This window comes from Myxocyprinus asiaticus, chromosome 6, assembly GCF_019703515.2.
Source record: "Myxocyprinus asiaticus isolate MX2 ecotype Aquarium Trade chromosome 6, UBuf_Myxa_2, whole genome shotgun sequence".
Classification (NCBI taxonomy): Eukaryota; Metazoa; Chordata; class Actinopteri; order Cypriniformes; family Catostomidae; genus Myxocyprinus; species Myxocyprinus asiaticus.
Genome location: NC_059349.1, coordinates 31,438,808 through 31,444,337, shown reverse-complemented (window position 1 = coordinate 31,444,337; position 5,530 = coordinate 31,438,808).

Below are 5,530 nucleotides of genomic sequence, written 5' to 3'. Positions count from 1 at the left end.
CCACTGTCAAACCCAGAAAAGGCTATGTGCCTACGGTTCTAACCACATCCTTCAGAGCGCAGGTGGTTCACCTTCAAGCCTTTTTCCCTCCTCAATTTAATTCGGATGAGGAACAGTCCTTGCATTTGTTATGCCCTTTGCGAGTGCTACACACGTTGAGTGCACCCGCCAATTCAGACTGTCTGACCAGCTCTTTGTGAGCTATGGAGGACACACAAAAGGAATGTCCGTCTCCAAGCAAAGACTTTCTCACTGGATTGTTGATGCGATCGCCCTGGCTTATGAGTCGCAGGGTGTGAATTTCCCAATAGGTGTTAAAGTACACTCAACTAGAGGTGTGGCATCTTCATGGGCATGGACGAACAGTGTGTCCTTACAAGACATATGTTTTGCAGCAGGATGGTCTTCTTAAAACACATTCGCAAGGTTTTACAACCTAGACGTAACATCTTTCTCATTGCAAGTCATCTCTGTCTAGAGCGCTTGCTATTTCATTGGCCAAACATATACTTATGCTCCTCTTTTTAAGTACGGGCTCCCTGATTTTTACACAACTGTATATATTCAAACCGTTTTATTTCCTAAAAGTCACAGGCACTTTCATTACAAATAAACTTCCTTTCCGACTGGGTTCGTGAAGGGGTTAATTCATCCTATATGAGTATAGTTCATATATCCATTCTGAGTGTTCCCCTCCTGGCCCACCATGAGGGTCATTTACTTGCGACATACTCATGTCTGTCGCAGTCCCGTGGGACTGCAGCATCATATTTCCTCTCTAGAAGTTTATGTCATGTAGTGCGGCTTGATGAGACTCTGTTCCCTATAGCATCAGCTTCCTGTCGTAAGGAAATGTCTCAGTTACGTATGTAACATCAGTTCCCTGAGACAAAGAGAACGAGACATTGCGTAAGCTGGCCGTACTACAGACTCAGAGTTCTTTGAGATGCGAGCGATGTGCTCTTGTCCTCAGAAAGAAAATTCTGAGGAATGGTGTTTGCATGCCCGCTTTTATACCAGACAGCTTCATGCCTAAAAGGGCAGGACTTAAACACCATAGCCAATTTTAGCATTGCCGTTATTGTAGAAAGATTTCAACTAGGTTGTATAGAAGGACACTCCCCCATATCGTCAGCTTCCTGATGCGTTCCCTTCATCTCAGGGAACTGAGGTTACATACATAACTGAGACGTTATGCATTGCTTTGCTAACCTTGTAGCTCCAATTGCTGGAAAAGCTCTGGTTATATCCATCTTTATTACTGCAAAAGGATAGAACGGGACAATGTTTTTTTTTTTTTTTTTTTTTTTTTTTTTTACATTAAATCCAGTAGTATAGTCTAGGGCATACGCAGGCATATGGCACCTGAAATAAGTGATGATAGGTATGGCCAACAGAACAACGAGTAGTCTTTTGACCCGGAACTTTTTCAATCTACTAACGCAATGCCACAGCACCGTTGAGTGAACTGTGTGTGTGAGTATATAGTGTACAGAGATTCTCTCTAAACGCGCACGGAGCTGCGAGAGCGCAGTTGATGGCACTGGTGGATGTTTGCTAACCAGTAATATTTTCAATTTCAGTAAGGGGCGGGACATTTCCAGCATCTGATGCACAAGCATCCCTAGGCCTGTACCATGAAGCCGGTTTCGGTGGCTTGCCAGGTAAGTTTTAGTTTAGTTTGGCTCAACCCCAGGTTTTAAGTACCATGAAAGTATTTTAGCAGTGTTCATCGCCATAGCAATTTACGCTACACGGCTAACCTGCTCCGTAGCAGGTTTTGTTCTGGATTACAGATCGCTAACAGATGCTGAACCAACTGTGAGTAAAATGACATCTCTGACGCAATCAAGTCACTCCCCGTGTCTCTTAAAGCATACTTTACAAATAAGATCTTAGAAATCCACAAAATCGACTCTTCGTGATATTATTTATTTGAGAATCTAAATGTAGATTTTCAGCAGATAGAGTGTTGTATTTTATTTAAAATTGTATTGCTTTTCATTTACCCTCTTTAGCCATAGCAAAAAATATCTTTGAAAATATAAACATAATATGTTGGGCTAATTTGATACCTGCAAAAAAGAATAGTTTTTAAAATATTAAAAGCTCAAAATTGCTATGGAAAGGGGTGAATACCACCCAAACTCAGGGTCGTACTATTCAAAAGTTTTGAAACACTTACTCATTCTTTATTATATATATATATATATATATATATATATATATATATATATATATATATATATATATATATATATATATTTTTTTTTTTTTTTTTTTCCCACATTTTAGAATAATAGTAAAGTCATCAAAACTATGGAATAACATAAATGGAACTATGAGAATTATGTTGTGACTAAACAAAATCCAAAATAAATCAAAACTGTGTTATATTTTAGCATCTTCAAAGTAGTCACCCTTTGCCTAGAATTTGCAGACATGTACTCTTGACATTTTCTCAACCAACTTCTTGAGGTATCACCCTGGGATGCTTTTTAAACAGTATTGAAGGAGTTCCCATCCATGTTGGGCGCTTATTGGCTGCTTTTCTTTATTATTATAAAACTTATAAAACATTTTTTATTTATTTATTTATTTTTTTTATTAAATTTTAGTTTTATAATGAAATAAATTAATATGGTGGCACAATTATATTTTTGTCTACAAAACTAATTTCAAACATTTAAGCATACACCTTCAGATCAAAAGATTTTTAAGATCATGAGAAACATTTCAGTCGTGTTTCAAAATTTTTGACCGGTAGTGTATGTTTTGTTCAGTTTTATTTCTTAAGGACAGTGGCATTTTATCCAAAATAAGGTTTTCTGTATGTATTTCTATTGTGCAGTTAAATATTAAATTAACCTGTCTGACCACTTCATTCCAATATGTTGTCAGTTTAGAGCACTTGTATAGAATTTGACTAATAAGCCTTTTTTTCTCCACAATTCCTCCAACAATCCCCCTTTGCCATGCTATTGTATTTACTTTAAATAACAGGTGTTATAAAAATCTCATTTGTGTCTTCTAAGCATATTCCCTCAAAACACTGGATTGAGTAGTGTGGAATGTATTATATGATATTTCTTCCCAGTCTTGCTGACTAATCTTTATTTCTAATTAATCCTCCCACTACATATAATTGTATTCAGAATGTCCTGTATACATCTCTTTCAAGTGCATTCTTTAAAATTCCTAACATTTTTATTGGAATAGTTGTATTGTATGTATCAATTATATAATTTATTAATGTATACATTTCCTTTTTTTATTTCTTTTACTTTAACTTCTGTTAATAAATATATTCTTACCTGTAAATAATTAAAAATTGTGAATTTGGAAGCTCATACTTTTTTGCTAGGTTTGAAAAGGTATCCATTCATTTATCAGCAAACAGTTGGTGATAAATTTTCAGACCTCTGTCTGCCCAAAACTTAAATGTATTATCTAATCTATTTGGCATGAAACCAGGATCTTTAGCAATTTCTTGTAAATTAACTATTATCTTTCTTAATTTACTATTTTTCTTTTCTTTTTTTTTCTAACCAAATTCTAAAATTACTATTAATACAAATATTATCTATTGATTTAAATTTGTTAGTTTGTTTGGGTAGGAACAGGGATATACTAATAGGTTTCCCCATTTGATAAATTTCCATCTTCCTTCATTTCACTTTAGATTCTTCGATCATCCAAATCAATATAGGTTGAATTTGGGCAGCTTTATAATAATTTATTACATTTGGGAATTCTAGTCCTCCAAAACTTTTTGCCAACTTAAGAATTTTCAGACTAATTCTAGGTTTCCTATTATCCCATATATATTTACAAAGTAGCTTATTCCATTGTCTAAAACACTTTTTGATATACTAACTGGTAGATTTTGAAAAAGGAAAATTTAGGGAGAATATTCATCTTTATAGTCTCTATTCGTTTTGTAATCACTAGTAGCCTATATTTTATTGTAATAGTTTTAAATGATATATACAATTTTCAATTCAAATAATATAAAAGCTTTTATACTTTAAATAAATTTAAGCTTTTAAAATGGTTAAGTCTGTGTGTTCTTGTTGTGGGCCTATATGAATTCACTTTATCATTGATATAGGTCATAGCTGTTTATATATATATATATATATATATATATATATATATATATATATATATATATATATATATATATATATATGCACAGTTTAAATTAAATTATAATTTTCATAATCATCAGCTTGCAGCAGAGAGGTAAATCCCGCTGAGTCTCTCGCGAGAAGTGAAACGCGTTCTCTGACACGATTGGTTGTGCGCTGCAAACGTCACTTATTCATGTGCACGAGCGCGTAATCTATTAAAGTCAGGATTGTAGCCTGAGGTCCTGTCCCAATACCCACAAATGCGGTCTTGGCCAATTGAGTGCGCGTGCACGCGACAGGAAGTAAGTGTTCAAGACCGTCCGTTGTCTAAAACATGCCAAAGCTCAGTGCACTTAACCCACACTAAATCCACACTAGTGCGAATACTGCTTCGGAGCGGTCTTCCAGGATAAGTATATCCTAGAATTCATCAAGTTCAGGAGCCCACACCTCGCATATCCAAGCGATCGGTGTATTTTCGCCATGATGACGTCAAGGGAAGCGTTTCAATATAAATTATTTATTAGCCTATAAGCAGATAGTGAAACTTAAGTGAAGCATATATTTATTTTGGTATACATTAATATATTCAACATTACATAACGTGTTTGGGGTGACTTAATTGTTTTATGCAGTGAGTTGAGAAACAAAGTAGAAAGAAATTGCTTATGTTTTACAGCAGTTATGGTAGACGCAATTTTACAGTAAAGCATTTTTTCATGTGCAAAGTATTGAAAATCAAAATGAGTCAAAATAATTCACTTTTACAATTATTTTCACACAGTAAAAACATTATAAAAAAAATTACATATTTTCTACAGCACAATACACTTCCAACAAACAGTACTGTATTAATAAATGAAAAGAGGGGTAACATTTTCAGCTATTTATTATTTAAGTAGGCTATATAAGTCACTGCTACCAGAAACAATCAGTCTTCAGCTGAGTGAAAAGACAAAAACAGCTGTCACAACCAGCACCAATATCGATAAGTCTACAAGTGTCCCAACGTGCAATCAAAAGTCAAACACACACTCGCAGTCTACTTGCACACTAGTGGCCAAACTGGGCCGATGGGGGGCAGATGACGAGACGAAAGAAATGTTTTGTCAATTTTTTTATGCCACAAATTTTGTCTATTATTGTAGCCAGCTGGACCCGGAATATTCTTTTATAAAATGTAAAATACATAAACAAACAGGTCAACATTTTATCATGTGAAATCACTGAATCTGAGTCCAAACCACTGATAGATCAGTGGTCCAAGCTCAAAATACGGTAGGTTGGTTGCATCAGAGTAGCTCACTTCCTGTTAAGTTTCTGTTGTTATGGCAACCGTCTTTAGCCGAAATCTGTCTTCAAATATTGTGCGATATTTTGACCTGTACTTTGGATTC